This window comes from Dendrobates tinctorius, unplaced genomic scaffold (assembly GCF_039654945.1).
Source record: "Dendrobates tinctorius isolate UK_male_01 unplaced genomic scaffold, ASM3965494v1 ptg000059l, whole genome shotgun sequence".
Classification (NCBI taxonomy): Eukaryota; Metazoa; Chordata; class Amphibia; order Anura; family Dendrobatidae; genus Dendrobates; species Dendrobates tinctorius.
Window position 1 is genome coordinate 27,094,409 of NW_027361727.1, and position 20,168 is coordinate 27,114,576.

Here is a 20,168-nt window from a genome sequence, read left to right on the forward strand (position 1 = left end):
CTGGGATGCAAGATGTTGTAGCAGTGTACTCCTTTATTTCCTCCTACACGTTTCGGCGCCCTTCCTGGCACCTTCCTCATGGATATTACCGCCTATATCCCTGAGGAAGGTGCCAGGAAGGGCGCCAAAATGCGTAGGAGGAAATAAAGGAGTACACTGCTACAACATCTTGCATCCCAGGTGATTTGTGAATCTCGGCAGCGCGGACTGCAACACACCCTGCTTCCCACAACTTTCTGAAGAGTTGGGCTCCACACACATGCCGCGATAGACGTGCATCACATCTTACTCAGTGGTTGCAAGGGAAGAATACGTGAGGGCGCTTGGTGTCATGAAGAATCTTCCTCTCATGACCCAGACTTTCTGTTAGCAGTCTCAACTGAACTGCACCTTATAACACAAAGTGAACTGAACGATCTTGTTAGAGATTTGTATCTGCCCACGAGTAAGGCTGTGCTCTTAGGTTCCCAGCTACAGCAGTAAGGCTGAGCTCTTAGGTTCCTGGCTTCAGCAGTGGAATCTCCTAGAAGGCTATGTTCATAATTCTTTGTTCGGCAATTGAGATAAAGATCTTGTTGAATACTTCTTCATGGAGGGCAATCTTGTGGCATGCAACAACATTAACAGTTTAATGGAAGCTCTGAAGATAAGTCATTATCCAGAGGAATGGAGATTCTTCATTGATTTGTCCAAAACCAGGCTAAAAGCGATCTTGCTCCATAATGGCAATGCGCTACTTACATTTCCAGCTGGTTATTCCATCCATGTGAAAGAAACCTATGACAACATGAAACAGCTGATGAAGTTCCTGAGCCATGGCCAACATTTGTGGCTCTTTTGTGCTGACATACAGGTGGTTACTCTCTTACTTGGTCACCTGGGTGGATACACAAAGTTCTGCTGCTTTCTCGGTGAGGGGGGATAGTCATTCAAGAGACTATTACTACAATAAAAGAGACTGGCCAACCCAACATTCACTTCAGCCAGGGAGTAAAAATGTCCTGCACCCAGCACTTGTTGACTCACATAAAATGTTGTTACCACCATTGCATATCAAGTTCTACCTAATGAAGAACTTTTGTAAAGGCAATGGATAAAAATGCAAAAGCATTCACATATATATCTCATTGATACATTTCCAAAGTTGAGTGAAGCAAAGATAAAGGAAGGAGTCTTTATTGGACCTCAGATTCACAAGCTTCTTCAAGATGAAAAGTGTCTCGATTTGGTGTGGGACAAGGGAAAGGCTGCATTTGCATTAGTGGTAACTAATTTTTTGTGGAACTCAAGAGCAGATAACTATGATGAGTTGGTGGAAAATTTCCTCAAAACATACATGTCACAGGTGTGTCAGAGAATGCAGACAGTTGCACTGCATTGGGTTGCAGAAGGTTTCAGCATTTGGCCTTGCAGATTAGTGGTCACCTCCCCGGCCTTAATTGTGTCACCAAGATCTGTGTGTTCATAACTCCCATCTTCCTGTTGGGAGTTGCAGGTGTTATTTCCTAATTGCACTATTCTGTTGAAGCTTGGAGCTGTAGCAGTCTTCTGGCGACCTCTTGGAGTTTGGAGGGCATTGGCGTTTCTCTCTGAGTCTACTCAAGCTAAGTGATGAGAAAATGGAAAACGGTCTTAGGAGCGCAGGAAAGAGATTCAGACGAGAGATGGGGTTAAACCACAACGCGTTTCGACGGAGAATCCGTCTTCATCAGGTGGATTTTTATTAATGACATAGGGGATGGGGTATTTAAATGGGAAGCAGCCAATCACAATAGTCACAACTGTCACATGTTATAATGATAGTCACATGTTACAAAGAAAAAAAGATATCATATATTACAATAAAAAAAAGATAAAAACAACCCATATAAAACATAAAACAGCATGAGCTAACCAGGTTTTAAGTGTGTAAAATATGCAAAAAGGAGCAAAAAATAAATGGAGATGAAAAAATAGATAAAAATGAATAACAGGTTAGTAGACCAATAAAAAGACCAATAAAAAGCGAGAACCCATATTAACAATAAAAAGCAGATTAATAAAAGCATGTAAACAATAGCACATAAATAAAACGCACTGATGATAAAAAAAAGGCAAATAAAAGTATCTGGTCACCTTATCAATAGTTAAATTCAAACCTTCAGGGGCAAGAGTGCCAAGCTTGAATATCCAAAAGCTTTCTCTATTGATTAAGCTGCTGAAGCGATCAGCCACGGTATCAGGTATGTGGTCAATAATCGTTAGTTTCAAAGTTTTTAGATTTTTTTGATGCACAGTTAAAAAATGTTTAGAAAGGCAGTGCAGGAGAAAACCATTTCGGATATTCTGTCGATGCTTGTTCAATCTAGCATGCATCGTTCGTATGGTTCGACTTACATACTGTAGGCCGCAACCACATTCAATCAAGTACACCACAAAAATGGATTAACAGTTAACATGAAAATTAATTTTGTATGAGTACCTGTGGTATTGCATTTACATTCATGTGCCCCATTTAAAATGGAGGTGCAGCAAAGACATTTGGGGGCTCTACATGCATAGCAACCAGGGTTCAGAGAAATTGGGAGAGAGGATAGGGATCCTGAACTCAAGGTGGTGTTGCTTGGTGCAACTAGGTTCCGTAACGTGCTGCTTCTGCGGAATACCATTCTAGGTCGGCGGTGGAATATGCTTGGACAAATCTGGGTCCCCTTTCAGGATTAACCAGTACTTGGTAAGGAGCTTGTTAATCAACCCATAGGATTGGTTGAAAGTGGTAACGGCATAACGAGCTTCCTAAGTGCTCCTCTATGACCACTCATTACTGACTCTACTCAAGCTAAGTGTCCCCCTGGTTTCATTTATCCTTACTGTTTTTAGTGTTAGTGGGATTGACTAGTGTTCACCCTGTTCCTTCCAGGGCAGGGTTTTTCACCAGGGTCACACAGGGACTAGGTATCCTGTTTGGCGATAGGTGCAGAACCTATATAGGGAAGATAGGACAGACAGAGTGATGTTAGATCAGTCTAGGGGTCTTCACTTCCCCTTGCTAGTGTTTGGATCCCGTTCCCTAGTCCCTTTGTGTTGCACTTTGTCTGTCCTACACTGTGCGTGACAATATAAGCATCTTGACTGTAACATGTCCTTAAAATTCATTTCTTACATTTGCATCTAGAATTTTCTCCACTAAACTGCAGTTAATTGAGCGACAAGCAGGGTGAGAGCTTTCACCAATATATTACGGCTATGGAGAAAAGATATCAAGAAAAATGGGATCCATCAATGCTTGCAGATTACTCTTAGACTATTGTAAGAGACCCCCGGAAGAAGCTTGTTGCGAAACGCGCGTTGGGGTGGAGGAGGCTGCAGCGCCCACGGCTACTTGTGTTCACAGCATTTAGGTAATGTCATTTATGGCTTATTTATCCTCATTTGGCTCACTGGGTTATTAGTTGTTCTCTTATATTGGTATAAGGACTTAGACTTAGATGTCATGTTTCCGTTGTACCTTATTAATTAATCTTGATTGTACACTTTCATTGGTACAGGGACTTAAACTTAGTTGTTATGTTGCCGCTGTACCTTATCCATTAAACACATTGGCATTATTTATTTTTTGAGGGTTCATGGAGTTAATTATGGCTCTTTAAATGCTTTTCATATCTAACTTTTATTACCTATACATGCCTTGTTATCATTATTATTGTTAGGGCATATGAGCGCCTCCTACTGGGCATTTTTTCTAATTTTTATTTTTATGTGTAATTAATAAATATGTTATTTTAATATATTTTTCTGGATCTCTTCATTTTTTTTCGGCAAATACTATTATGTAAGTCCGGAAATTTCTCTGATTATATTAATTATATGTAGTAGTAAAAGGAAAACTATTTGGTGTCATAGAAACAAGAGATAACTAAAAATTTTCATTGTCAGATTTCAATTAAAAATCATTAAGAAATGGTTGATTTCATAACTGATCTTGACAACTTTTGAAAATATGTAGAACGGTGTAGTGTGAGCTACTCTGGATGGCGGCTGTGTTACACAGCTGGCATATATACGTTACATTGAGCAGGCTCAGCTTCTAAGTCCGCTCCATACAAGCAGTGCGCACATCCATCGTACATGTACGGCGGTTGTCTAAATGGGTTAAACATTCTTTTGGATATTTTCCATGAAGCGTCGCACTAAAGCCAAACAATACCTTTCACGAACCATGCATGTATCATTAAAATTAACTTTCCTCCAGAAGGAAAAAAATCTTTAGCATAGGGTGCGCAGTTCATGCGCTGGCCGTGCGCTAGTAGGATTTTGGCGTGCGCTGCGCACTTTTCAATGTGCGCCCGTGTGCGCCAAACGCAGCATGTTGCATTTCGGCGCGCTCGGCGTACCTTCAAAAGTGCGCAACGCAAGCCAAAATCCTACTAGCGCACGATCTGCGCACCCTATGCTAAAGATAGGGTGCGCAGATCGCAAGCGTCCATGTGCGATAGTAGGCGGTGATGACCGGATGGGTCAGGCTGGGAGCCGGCAGGGGGCGGGGCTTAGCGGCGCCGTGCGCTGCGTGGAATGAACGCTAGTGTGAAACTAGCCTTACTTTATGTGAGCTAGTGCTTGTTTAAGAATGTCACAAGAATGAAATAAAAAAACAAAAAATAAAGATAGCCAATTTTTGAGTCAACATTACTAGGAATATTAGACAAGCCAAAAGCCCATCTCAAGGCAGCTATGTCAGGCTTAGTTCATCCTACGCTTAGACTTGGTTGGAAGAATCAGTGCCCTTGGGATGCATATATTGTGAGCATGGTGGAACAGTGGTCAACACTGTTGACTTGCAGCACTGGGGTCCTCGGTTCAAATCCTACCAAGATTTGCCACTCAGTCAAAACTAAAATATGGTAGATTTGGCAAGGAAATGAGAATCAATTATGATTTGGGGGTAAAAAAAATTAAAACTGTTCTCTTAGCAGTGATTCTCCCCGTGCTCCGCTCTTCTCTTCCAACTTCCCAGACTAGGCCTAATGCTTTGCAATGATGTGTGTCACCACACAAATATATGACATTGCAAGGCCTAATCAGCATTGGAAGTGTTGAAAAGGCCACAATAGAAGGTTCACCTGGAGGGAGTCAAGTGCATGGGTAACCAATCCTACCAAATAGGTGATAATAATCATCATTTTCATATGTAGGCTAAAAAAACTATAATTGACTGAAACAGAAACAGATGTGCAGGAGAGTTAAAATGGGGTGGGGAACAGTTAAATTCTGCTACAAAAGTGAGGTTGTTAAAAACTGTTTGATGTCATTAGTAATAAACAACGGTAAAACTGAGCACAGTGACAAGAAACAAGGTAGTTATACTGCATCAGCAAACCTCTCCCTAGAAAATACAGTATTTCAAGAGACACTGGGATTTCAAGATGTACCGTTCAAAATCTTTTGAATAAACAACAAGAAATGGGCAACATTGAGGACTGTAGATGCAGTGGTCGGCCAAAGATACTTAATGCAGCAGATGAATGATATATCATGCTTCCGTTTAAAATTGGACTATGTCCAGCAGATCAATCAGTTCAGAACTGGCAGAAACAGATGGTATCCTGCTACACCCATCTACTGTTTGGAGAACTCTGACCAGAAGAGGTGTTTATCACAGAATTGCAATAAGAAAGACAGACCTAAATGGAAATAAGACTAAGTGACTCGACTATGCACAAAAACATGGAAACTGGAGTGCAGAAACATCGTAATAGGTACTCTGCAGGAAGGCATCAAAATATGAAATGTATGTATCTAAGCAAGGGCATTTTTTTCACCAAAGGACTGGAAAGCAGCACTCGGTATAGTGTGCTGCAGGTTTTGAGGCTGCATTTCAACAAATTTAGTTGGGAATTTGGTCAGGATTAATGACATCCTCAATGCTGAGAAATACATTCAGATACTTATCCATCATGCAATACTATCAGTGAGGCATCTGATTGGCTGCAAAACTATCCCACAGCTGGACAACGACCCCAAACATCCAGCCAATGTAATTAAGAATGAGAAGTCTGGGCATGACAAGTATTGGCATGGCTGTGATTGGGGGCCACAACATGTGACCAGGCCTGGATCATGGGTTGCACAGTGATTGTGCTCTGACTAGTGTAGGGACTATGTAAAATAAATAAATAATTAAACAAAATGACAGGGGATCACTCTTATTTTTAATAACCATCCAAGGGAAAACAGAGAGCTGTAAGCTAGTCTTATGCTGGGAAGGGCCCAATATCATTGGAGCTTCCCAGCCTATTAACATCAGCTCCCAGCTGTCTGCTTTGCCTTTGCTGGTTATTAAAAATGGTGAGACCGTAAAAAATGTAGTTTGGTCCCCACTATTTTTAATATCCAGCAAAGGCAAAGCAGATAGCTGGTGGCTGATATTAATAGGCTAGGAAGGGTCATGTATATTGACCCCTTCCTAGCCTAATAAAACCAGCCCTCAGCCACCACAGAAATGGCTGATCCATTAGAGTCACCAATTCTGACGCATAGCCTAATCTGACGCAATCGGGGTAATAGTTTTTGGGGTTGATGTCTCAGATGTGTAATGTCAGCTGGCACCAAGTCCAGGGGTTAGTGATATAGAGTCATCTATCAGATATCCCCATTACTAAATCTGTATTTTAAAAAAATGACACATGCAGGAAAAAAATGTTTATTTAAATAAAGACTTCCCACACACATTCCCTTGTTTACCCATTTATTATTAAAAAATAATCCTAGCAGCTCCAATGTAATCCATATGGGTTCCCACAACATCCAGTGATTCTCTACTGTAACCTATGGAGCATTGTTCTGAGAATGACGCTTCTAGGTTACTCACGAGAGATGAAGTTACTGACTTCACTGCCGGTGAAACGTGACCGCGAGTGACCTATGAAGCCTTGAGAACGAGGCTCAATACATCACTCATAGTCATGCCTCACGGGCAACGATGCTACTGACGTCATTGCCCAATCACTCATGAGACATGACCACGAGCGACCTATGCAGGCTCCATAGGTCACTCGCCGTCATGTCTTACGGGTGGTGATATAAGAGACCTGAGTAGTCTCGAAAGCTGCAATGTGTTACCATCTTTTCAGTTAGCCATTAAAAGGTATCAACTACTGAGGACTCTCAATCCTGAATATTTTTGTATCATCGCCATGAGACATGATTGCGAGCAACCTATGAAGCCTTGTTCTCAGAACGACGCTCCATAGTTTACAGAAGAGAATCGTTGGACATCTTGGGAACCCCAAACGATTATATCGTAGCTGCTAGGATTATTTTTACTTTTTTTTCTGTGCGTGTGTTTTATTATTTTTAATTACAGGGTTAGTAATGAGGGTGTCTCATAGATGACTCTCCATGAGCTTGATGAGTTTTTTTTATTTATTTATGTATTAACAAGTACAGTAAACTATGTAATCAAGGCACTTCTCCACTTCTCCACTTGGACCTCTACCTCCTGTTACAAGATTATTATTTTTTTGTATTTTTTTTTTATTTTATGCTATTTTAATCATTACTCAATCCACATTTTGCTTCCTTTCGCAGCCCCCTAACTCTTACTATGTCTATTTTACAGCCATTTTACTGTACCAAACATCATGTCCTCATTGATATGAGGTGCGCGTTCAGTGTCAACTGTGAGTCAACTACTGGTACTCGATCAAAACTTTGGACTAAAGTTTGGCTGAACCCAACGAACCTAAACATTAACGGGTCCGCTCATCCCTAGCATAAGTACTGATGTGATTCACATTCTTCTTTTGTTCACTCAATTTGCATTTTGTTAAGTGATAAAAAAAATATCAATATCACTATCACCTATGGCAAATGGAATTGAAACAGACTTATGATGATGGTGTCTGTTATACATATATAAATTATTGTTTATGCATTCATATTTGTTTATTGATTATTGCTAATGTGCTCATACTGCCTGGTTTTCTAAGTATTGTCTTGACTGTCTTTACGAATTTCATGTATACTTTACACTATATGTATTAATAAATTTGCAGTTTTTAAGCTTAGACCTCGAGTTTCCAAAAATTTAGACTTTTCATATTGTCTGAAAAAAATGATTGTTGGTGATCCACAAGAAGAAACTAAATACGTCCTGCAAGAATCACTGTAGAAACCTAACTCATCTGATGGACCTTTCCAGTCCAGTATCCACAAAGACAAAGAGAATAGACCTTGTATACTTTTATGTCTTCGGTCTGGCTATGTTTGTGGAGATTTTTGTCCCTATTTCGTAGACACTGCCATGTCATGTCCCTTAGGTATTTTATTTGTAATTTTTTTCACTGTAAACTGGAACTTACACGGTATCCTTTTTAGACTGTCTCTACATTACTTTATTACTGACATGCTCAAAACAGCAAGGGGTCAAAAATTATATCAGAGCAAAAGTTTCTCAAAAGCCCTGCTTTGTAGAGGCATGGTGTCTTTTCTCCCGGTACACTCAGTGAGGGGTCGTCTTTGCTGTAGTCCCTCAAAGCCAACATAGCCTTTGAAAAAATAGAGACAAGGTCTCGGACCGGCTTTGGTCTTTCTCCTTTCTTTCACCACTACTGTGTTCTCAGAAGAGAGGGTGCTATGATGACAGAGAGATCTAAACAAGCCGTTAGCTGATGTAGCCTGCAAATACTCACATAGAGAGCTTTATTGAATGTCCAAGTGCCTATGACACAAGATTCTTGAAAGATCGCAGGGTTTCTTCTTGCCTGAAGCATTCAACGCCATCAGAGATAACTAGCATTCTCCTCTTTTATTGAAGAAAACTTCCTGGCATGAAGCTTGGCCACAGTTGACCATTAATACAAAATTTCTTACTCTCCTTGGATGATAACGCTGAAAACTTTTATAATGGAATCAATTGTGCAAGATGGAAAAGGTTACGAGGTCTACTAAGTTCCCTCCATTGTCCTCTTGTACTAACATAGACATGTTCGTCCGGGTGGTTACAGATGAGTTATACAAAATTCCTAGATTTATTGTCAACGATAATCTTACACGTGAGGAAAGATGCAGATTGAGATCGCTTCAGGAGATTCTGCATGTCATTATTAAACCAGCTGACAAGGGTGGTAATGTTGTCCTGTGGCCGGTTGATATGTATGAGAGAGAGAGGTATTTCGACAGTTGAACAATAATATTTGTTATAGAAAACTTACATATAACCCTCTCTCAGCATATTCTTACCAGTTGGATGTTATCCTCAAAAGATCTCTACAGGACGGCATTATCACCAAAGAATTGTCCAGTGCATTAGCAGTCCCTGAACCAACAATCTCTACTCTGTACCTTCTTCCGAAAGTACATAAAAATTCCTTTGTACCACCTGGAAGACCAATTGTGTTTGGATGGGGGAACTTTCTGGAAAACGTTAAGAGGTGGATCGATTTTCACTTGCAACCTTTGGTGACTAACCTCCCCTCCTTCCTCCGTGATACAGGTGATTTGCTGTGCAGGGTCGACGGGCTTTGCCTTGAGGGTGACACTCTTCTAGTTTCAGCAGATGTTGAGTCCCTCTACACTAACATAAGACATACTGATGGTCTTAATGCTGTGAGATACTTTTTAAGTACGTCCAATCTTTCTTTGGGTTTGAGGAACCTTCTGCTGGAACTATTGGAGTTCACCCTCACACACAATTTCTTTGTGTTCAAGGGGTCATTCTACCTACAGCTCCAGGGGACAGCAATGAGAGTGGCCTATGCGCCCTCTTATGCTGGTCTTTTCCTGGGGCTGTGGGAGAGGGACCTCTTTATGTCGGACGAGGGAGCATCAATGTGCCGTGTCCCATTTTGGACGCGGTACATTGATGCTATCTTCTTCATCTGGAATGGCACGCCCGTCGACCTTGAGCAGCTGTTTGTCTTCCTGAATGGCAATGACCGCAACATTCATTTAACTTTTACACATAGTGCCTCTTCTTTAGACTTCCTGGATGTCACTATCAGAAGGGATCATGCTGGGGTGCTGCAGACGGACATTTTTAGGAAGGCAACTGCCCCCAAATCCTTGCTTCACGCGACATCTGGCCATCCGGATTATATAATTCGAGCAGTTCCAGTGGGACAATTTTTACGGCTTTGCCGTATCTGTTTCATGGATAATGATTTTTTTCGGCAGTCTGAGGAGCTTTGCCAATGTTTTTTAGCATGTGGCTATAGCCGCAGATCAATTAAGAAGGCATTTAATAGGGCCAAGCATGCCTCCCGTCAGGATCTTTTTTATAGATCAGATCTATCTAGGTCATCCAATAAAAACCAAATTGTGAGGTTTGTCACTACATTTAGTTCCAGGTCTAATGCTGTACGTGTGGCTTTGCAAAAGGTGTGGCCTATTCTTCAGATAGATCCAATCATCGGTAAATGTATTATGGAGAGGCCATCTATGTCTTTCCGGCCTGCAAAAAATTTAAAAGACCACCTAGTTTCGAGTCATCATATTAGTCGTCAACCATCTACATTTTTGGATGGTTTCACTTCTAGGGGTGGTTGTGTCCCATGTGGCCGCTGTGTGGCCTGCCCCAACATTGTCCATAGTGACTCTTTTAGTGATTCGGGTGGCATTAAGACCTTTACTATTAGGCAACGTATTACCTGCACAACGAGATACATTGTGTATTATGCCACATGCCCTTGTGACTTGATCTACGTGGGCTTGACGATACATCAGATGAAAGTCTGGGTAAGAGAGCATGTGTTGGGGATCCAGTTGGCACAGGCCCATGAGGACTCTGCCACCCTTAGGACCATCCCATGGCATTTTAAGGATCATCACGATTGTGATGCTACCCTCCTGAAAGTAAGAGGTATTGATGCTTTGAGAATAGATATCAGAGGTGGTGGATTATCTAAGAGACTTGGTCAACTTGAATCTAGGTGAATTTGGCAAGTAAAAACAGTACATCCACATGGCTTAAACAAGTGTTTGTCAATTTCCCCTTTTCTATAGTCGCCCTTGTGCTGTAGTCTTATAAGTGATGCTATTCTGTGTTTTTTAACTTTTGTTTTTTATTTCTAGTGACCATTCTTCGTGTTATCTACTTTGCTGTCATGTTGCTGTTTGTCTATGGATGCCATATATACCTACTTCACCGACAAGAGGATGAACTTTGTACTATTACTGCTACTCTCTATGTTGGATTTGCCGATGAGCTGACTGAAGATTATATGCATTAATTCATATTTATTTATATCTGTTAGCCACTGGTGGTGACTTGATTCTATGTATTTTGTTATATGTGTAATTTTGCTACTTTTCTGTGCAGATATATATATATATATTTATATATGTATATGTATTCTTTTATAAATCTACTCAATGGTGGCTTGACTACTATGTGTGTGTGTATATATATATGTGTTGGTTGCTACTTGCCTCTTTTATATTGCCTTTCTGCTGGGTTATATTTTCATAGGATTATATTCTTAATTTTCATATTTCTACTGAGGATATTCCTTCTTATATGCTCACTTTTTAGTATTTCGCATTATTTTTTGCTGCTGATATATCCCTGCATCTGAAGGATTTATGCCCTTTTGATTTCCCTCTTTCAAGATGGCCGCCGGAGGTTTCTTTGCTTCTGCGCATGCGCTGGGTGACGCGTCCTCCGCCCTCCTTGCTTCCGCCCGCTGTCTGGCGTCTGAAATCATGGGGCCCCGTGTGTGTGTTAGTGTTAGCGGTGTTGGCGGCAAGGGACTGGTGGGTGGGTCCTGCATTACCGGGCGCAATTGGCGATATCCCTGTACAGGCATCTATAAATAGTTTAGACACCAGCAACCCCATACGCCCCCTGAGGAAGGAATTATTTCCGAAACGCACGTCGGGGTTGGCTGTGTGTGGTGTGCAGTACCCTCTCTTCCTGGTATGTTTAATTTAGATATTCAGTGGATATGGTTGCTATATAAAACGGTGATCAGCCTGGGATTTTTCCCTACATTCTATTTATGTGCTGGCCATTGATTTATTGCTTACTCTTCCTGTCCATGTGAGTGTTACTCTATTATTTACATAGCCAGGTTTATGATATGTTCATCATGCTCTTTTTCTCAGGTGTACTGTGTACTACTGCACCGCTTTTCTGTTCATGTGTCACTTTTTAATTCACATATACTACTTCACCTGTTAGGCTACTTTCACACTTCAGGTTTTCGGCGTCAGGCGCGATCCGGCGTCGTGCCGGAACGCCGGATCCGGCAAATGTTTAGTAAAACCGGATGAGACGGATCCGGTTTTCTGCCGGATCCGTCTTTTTCTTGACAGACAAAACCGGATCCGTCTCATCCGGTTCATCCATTTTTCTATCCGTTTTTCGACGGATTACGCCGGATCCGGTTTTTAAAATTGACCCTTGTGGCCTTCCGAACGGGATTGGCTACTGGAAAACTATATATAGCATGTTCCTACAGCCCTTCTTTGACAGGTTGTAGAGGAGAAAGTGCAGGTTGGAGAGAAGAGCAAGTTTACTGGCGAAGATGGATGTTGTCATTGGAAATATTTTGAAGAATTTGGCGGATTTTACAGCGGAGGCAAATCGTTTGAGGGTGATTGTTCTGGAGAAGGAGAGAGCGAGACAGCAGCGCATCAGGCATCGTAGACGACGTTTGTGGATCCACCCCATCACAGCCAAGAGAATGACGCGTGGGGTCTATTCTACACTATGCATGGACCTTCGACGAAACCCGGATAAATTTTTTGCATATGTTAGGATGAAAATGGAGAATTTTGATTACTTGGTGGAGCGCATTGCACACCTCATAAGAAAAGCGGACACCTATTGCCGCTTCTCCGTTTCACCCGCAGAGCGTCTGATGGTGACTTTAAGGTAAGCCACATTTATTGGATATGATCGCATCAGAGCACACTTTCACTGCAATCTTGTTGGTGGTAATTTGTATCTCCAAGTGTTAGGTCAGTTTTGGTATGTAATGCTGTGATTTAAAACTAATTTATTGTTTTTTAATTCCCCACAGATTTCTTGCAACTGGAGAATCCCTTTCGTCACTGCATTTCCAGTACAGACTCGGGATTTCCACCATATCTGGAATAGTGAAGTACACATGCCGTGCACTGTGGGACTCCTTAGCTGAAGAGTTTTTACCAGAGCCCACAACAGAGAGGTGGATTGAAATTGCTGACAAGTTTCAACAGATATGTCAGTTTCCAAACTGCTTGGGCGCTGTGGACGGGAAACATATCCGCATTGTAAAGCCAGCTGGATCTGGATCGGAATATTTCAATTACAAGAAATATTTTTCAATTGTCCTCATGGCCATCGCTGACGCGGAATACAAATTTATTGCGGTTGATATTGGGGCCTATGGCCGCTCCAATGACTCTCAAGTTTTCAAACTGTCTGCCATGGGGCGTAAACTGTATGGAAACACCTTCCAGTTCCCACCACCTAGACCGCTGCCGCAAACATCTGGTCCACCTATGCCATTTGTCTGTGTAGGGGATGAAGCCTTCCAGCTGTCAGAACACCTTTTGAAACCGTACTCTAGCAGAGGATTGACAAGACCAAAACGCATTTTTAATTACCGCCTCACAAGAGCAAGAAGAATGGTTGAATGTACCTTTGGTATTCTGACAGCCAAATGGCGGGTCCTATTGACTGCGATCAACCTCAAGACAGAAACTGTGGACGAGGTGATCAAAGCGTGCGTGGTACTCCACAATTTTGTTATATGCAAGGAACCCATTTCCATTGAGGACACCTCTGAAGAAACCACCTTGCAAGATTACCATGACATTACCACTAGAAGTTCTGTGACGGTTTCAGTAATGAGGGACAATTTTGCACTATACTTTATGTCACCTCAAGGCAGAGTACACTGGCAGGATAACAGAGTGTGAAAGATTTGTGCCCCAAACTTGTGTACCTTCTGTACCAACAGTATATACCTTTGCCAACCAAAGTTGGCTATCTTGTCATGGTCTCTAGTTTTAGCTTTAGGCCACAGGTGTGTACCTGGTTGTGTTTTATGCAAAGTATTTCACCTTTTAACAAAAGTTGTGTACATTGTTAGGAAATCACCAACAATAAACACAACTTTTTAGGTGAAATACTTTGCTTCAAACACAACCAGGAACACAACTGTGGCAAAAAGCTAAAATTTACCCACAGTTATATACCTAGTTTTGAATACCATTTCACCTTTTAAATACCCTGTATTTAACCTTTTTCGCCGCAGAAAGAAATGACAGACAACCAGTGTAAAATAATTTAACTTTTATTGAAAAATGTTTTTTTTAGTAAACTCTTTTAAAATTTTAATAAACATGTTTAATAAAAATTTGAAACTATAAAACTGAAACCATAAAACTGGTCATTTTTATTTAAAAACACACATTATAATTCTGTGTAGTGTGTGGTGGAAATACTGCTGTAGGGGCTGCGGGACACTTCGACACTGGGAGTGTGGAGAGAGGACTGGGATCGTGGTGGGGAAGGAACAGTTAGAGGTGAAGGTGTGGAAAAAACTACAGAATGGGTGGACATGTGGGAAGCAGAAGAGGTGGTGGGTGGTGGAGTGGAGGGTTGGGCAGGGACTGTAGGAGCAGATGATGTTGATGGCAAGTTGTATGGGGAAGGAGTTTGGTACGGGGCAGGTTGCTGGAAGTGGGGAGATGTCTGGTACGGGGCAGGTTGCTGGAAGTGGGGAGATGTCTGGTACGAGGCAGGTTGCTGGAAGTGGGGAGATGTCTGGTACGGGGCAGGTTGCTGGAAGTGGGGAGATGTCTGGTACGGGGCAGGTTGCTGGAAGTGGGGAGATGTCTGGTACTGGGGAGGTTGCTGGTACTGGGGAGTTTGCAGGTACTGGGGAGGTTGCTGGTACTGGTGAGGTTGCTGGTGCTGGGGAGGTGGCTGGTGCTGGGGAGGTGGCTGGTGCTGGGGAGGTGGCTGGTGCTGGGGAGGTGGATGGTGCTGGGGAGGTGGATGGTATGTAATAGGAGGGGGAGGATGGAAAGTGGCTGGAGGTGGATGGTATGTAATAGGAGGGGGAGGATGGAAAGTGGCTGGAGGGGGTGTAGATGTAATAGGAGGGGGAGGATGGAAAGTGGCTGGAGGGGGTGTAGATGTAATAGGAGGGGGAGGATGGAAAGTGGCTGGAGGGGGTGCAGGTGGAGGAACTACTGTGGTGGGAGGAGGAGGAGGAGGTTGGGAGGTAACTTGCTGGAGAGCAGCGTGGCATGAATGCATTACATGCATCTGCTGGGCAGGAGAGAGCGTTTCCATGCGCTCCACAACAGACCTGAAAAAGGTGTGGTTTGGCGAAGATCTTGCTTCTGAATGCATGGTTTGCAGAAGTGTCTTCACCTCCAGAATGCTGGAGTTGATCTGCTGATAGCCTGCGGAGATTTGCTCTGACAAGACTTTTAGACAGTTCTGGAAAGATGCATTCAGATGCAAGAACTCTGGCGCATAAGTCTTTTCCTGACCCCTCTGCCGCTGCCGCCCAGTACCCGCAGGTGTACTAGAGGTGGCAGGGGCAGAAGGGTGGGGTAAAGGGAAAGCGATCTCCTCACCAGCAGCTTCATGTAATGTAGGCGGCCACGATGCTCCTGTGCTGGTGGATGGGACAGATGGGTCGAATGTGTGGGAAGGCTGGGAAGGTGCAGATGTACCGGGGCGGTCAAAGTGTCCCTCGGTGCCGGTCTCCTCAGGGATCGCCTCAGAAAGGTCCAATCGTGCAGGCTCCCGAGTGCTGCTCACCGTGCTGTGGAATAAAGAGAAAAAAAAACAATTAAAATACTGACATGGTATGGCCCTGGCTGAAAAAAAAATTTACATCTAACATTTTTTTTCACATGTGGTGTGTAATATTTACCTTCTGGTGAGCATTGTTTCATGGAGGAACGACAGGGCTTCTGCGTACTTGTACTTGCTCCTGCGTCCTCCAGATCCACTCGGGGCCCGCATCTCTTTATTGAACTCCTTCTTGAAACGATCCCTCACAGACCGCCACCGCTTCACAATTCTGTTCCCTGAAACGAGAAAGGAGTGGTTAGTATACAACATCAGTGTTTCCCAAACTCCAGTCCTCATGGTCCCCAGGGGTCATGTTTTCAGGATTTCCATAGTAAATAGAAATCCTGAACACATGATCCGTGGGGACCACGAGGACTGGAGTTCGGGAAACACTGGTTTACATCAAGCAACCGGTACTGTATATACTTACGCTCTGTAATCTGGGCCCGAACATCGAGGTCCTCCCAGCGGCCCACAAGGAGCGAACAGATTTCCTCCCAGAGTCGTCGGGTAACGATCAGGTCAGCGTGGCGGCGGTCAGCCATATTCCAGAGCGGCTCCCTTTCTCTGACAAGATCGATGAGGCGGTCCACATCAATCCCTCCATCCTCACCGTCAGAGTCGGGAGCACGCTGTGAAGGCTGTTAAAGAAAAAGACAAAAATAACATAATTAGCCTCCACAAAAGAAATGAAATAAAAAGTGCAAAAAAACAAAGCAAAAATATTTATACTTACACGCTGGTGACCGTCGCGTTGCTGTCGCCGACGACCCTGGGAGGCACTGCGAGCACCTCTTGGCCAAGCACCAGATTGGGAAGACTAGAGAAGAAAACAAAAAAAGTTATGTCTTTGGATGTAGGCATTTGTTTGCTGTGTGTGGTCTGCAGAACATTGTTTTCTATGTGTTGTGTGTAGTGTGATGTTGTGTTTCTGCGTTTGATGCAAAAAACTTACCAATTGTGAGCCCACTCCAGGTGTCTGTCCACCCCTTCCTTCTTCTTCTGGGAGCTCCTCTTCATCTTGTGATTCCTGTTTTGAAATAAAAGGCAATGAATAGACATATATTACAGAGATGATGGATTTTGGAAATAAAAACTTACCGTCAAACGCTGACGATGCGAGGGAGGGCTCCCAGAAGATGATGTGCTGTCTTCCTGGTGGCCATACTCCATGCCTGTGGGTGGTGTTGAAGCTGCTGCCATTGCTGCTGCTGCTGCTGCATCTATTGGGCGGCTGTTGAATAAAGAGAAACAAAGGGCCAATGAATATCTTGATATTCAATAGCCCTAGTTTGGAGGAATGGGGGATTTGATAATTACCGTCTCTCCTCTGCTGCTGGCCTCCCCTCCTCAGCATGTTCTATTTGCTGCTCCATTTGGGGTGGTGGTGGTGCGGATGGTGCTGCAGTGGTCTCCTGCCTTCTCCTGCGCCTGGTTGCTGTCTTGGGTGGCATGTTGGGTGTGGCTGTGGGTCCCACTGTCTTGCTTTTATACATGTCTTGTGGGCAGAGCTACTGAGCATGCTCAGACCAAAAAACCGGATCCGGCCGCCGGATCAGGCTTTCGCCGGATCCGGCGCATTGCGGCGCTCATAGGCTTTCATTGTGTGAAAAAGCCGGACGCGCCGGATCCGGCGTGTCCGGCTTTTTCGCCGGAGACAAAAAACGTTACAGTAGACGTTTTTTCCAGACGCCGGATCGCGACACATTGCGACACATTGCCGGATCCGGCGATAACCGGATGAAACGCATGGCCATCCGGCGCGATCCGGCGCAAATGCAAGTCAATGGGGGGGAAACCGGATCCGGCATTGCATTTCGCCGGATCCGGTTTCTGTCAAAAGCGCCGGATCGCGCCTGACGGCGAAAACCTGATGTGTGAAAGAGGCCTTATTCTAATAAAGATTTGAGTTTTACTTTCATATCCTCTGGACTTTTTGCATTGCTTTCTTTCTGTGGTTTTTCATTCTAATCTATGCAGTGTGTCCTGCATTGTTCCTATAATGAGCTGGAGTTTCTATTTTCATCATCTTTACCCTGAGCATTACAATTATGTGGTTATTTGCTCTATCCAGCTCTTTGTGCTGTCATTTTCTCTTAAGGATACGAGGTGTGCGGAGGATCCATATATATCCATACGAGGTGTGCGGAGGATCCATATCTAATATATAAAGTTCAAGGGTGTGTATGTGTGTATGTCTGGGATAGGCATCCGCACCGTCGCAGCTACAGCCACAAAATTTGGCACAGTCACACGTCTGGACCCCGAGAGCGTCATAGGCTATGTTGTGAGGCGAAATTTTAACCCCGCGCGTTCCAATTCACCAAACAATTTTGCCCCTATCTCCATAATGGGGAAAAAGTGTGTGTGTATCAAGCCCCGCCCCTCATTATGATGTCATAATGGTTGCCATGGCGACGCTGATGTCATCATAGGTTGCAAGCCCCGCCGCTCACTATGATGTCATAATGGTTGACCATGGGATGGAGGATATGTATGATGGGTATATGGGCACTGGACTATGGGATGGAGGATATGTATGATGGATATATGGGCATGGGACTATGGGATGGAGGATGTCTGATGGGTATATGGGCACTGGACTATGGGATGGAGGATATGTATGACGGGTATATGGGCATGGAACTATGAGATGGAGGATATGTATGATGGGTATATGGGCACGGGACTATGGGATGGAGGATATGTATGATGGGTATATGGGCATGGGACTATGAGATGAAGGATGTATGATGGGTATATGGGCACAGGACTATGGGATGGCGAATATGTATGACGGGTATATGGGCACGGGACTATGGGATGGAGGATGTCTGATGGGTATATGGGCACAGGACTATGGGATGGAGGATATGTATGATGGGTATATGGGCACGGGACTATGGGATGGAGGATGTGTGATGGGTATATGGGCACTGGACTATGGGATGGAGGATATGTATGATGGGTATATGGGCACGGGACTATGGGATGGAGGATGTGTGATGGGTATATGGGCACTGGACTATGGGATGGAGGATATGTATGACGGGTATATGGGCACGGAACTATGGGATGGAGGATATGTATGATGGGTATATGGGAACGGGACTATGAAATGGAGGATATGTATGATGGGTATATGGGCATGGGACTATGAGATGAAGGATGTATGATGGGTATATGGGCATGGGACTATGGGATGGAGGATATGTATGATGGGTATATGGGCACGGGACTATGGGATGGAGGATGTGTGATGGGTATATGGGCACTGGACTATGGGATGGAGGATATGTATGATGGGTATATGGGCACGGGACTATGAGATGGAGGATGTGTGATGGGTATATGGGCACAGAACTATGTGATGGAGGATATGTATGATGGGTATATGGGCACGGGACTATGGGATGGAGGATGTGTGATGGGTATATGGGCACAGGACTATGGGATGGAGGATATGTATGATAGGTATATAGGCACGGGACTATGGGATGGAGGATATGTATGATGGGTATTTGGGCACGGGACTATGGGATGGAGGATATGTATGATGGGTATATGGGCATGGGACTATGAGATGAAGGATGTATGATGGGTATATGGGCACAGGACTATGGGATGGCGAATATCTATGATGGGTATATGGGCATGGGACTATGGGATGGAGAATATGTATGATGGGTATATAGGCATGGGACTATGGGATGGAGGATGTGTGATGGGTATATGGGCACGGGACTATGGGATGGAGGATATGTATGACGGGTATATGGGCACGGAACTATGGGATGGAGGATATGTATGATGGGTATATGGGAACGGGACTATGAAATGGAGGATATGTATGATGGGTATATGGGCATGGGACTATGAGATGAAGGATGTATGATGGGTATATGGGCATGGGACTATGGGATGGAGGATATGTATGATGGGTATATGGGCACGGGACTATGGGATGGAGGATGTGTGATGGGTATATGGGCACTGGACTATGGGATGGAGGATATGTACAGTATGATGGGTATATGGGCACGGGACTATGAGATGGAGGATGTGTGATGGGTATATGGGCACAGAACTATGTGATGGAGGATATGTATGATGGGTATATGGGCACGGGACTATGGGATGGAGGATGTGTGATGGGTATATGGGCACAGGACTATGGGATGGAGGATATGTATGATAGGTATATAGGCACGGGACTATGGGATGGAGGATATGTATGATGGGTATTTGGGCACGGGACTATGGGATGGAGGATATGTATGATGGGTATATGGGCATGGGACTATGAGATGAAGGATGTATGATGGGTATATGGGCACAGGACTATGGGATGGCGAATATGTATGACGGGTATATGGGCACGGGACTA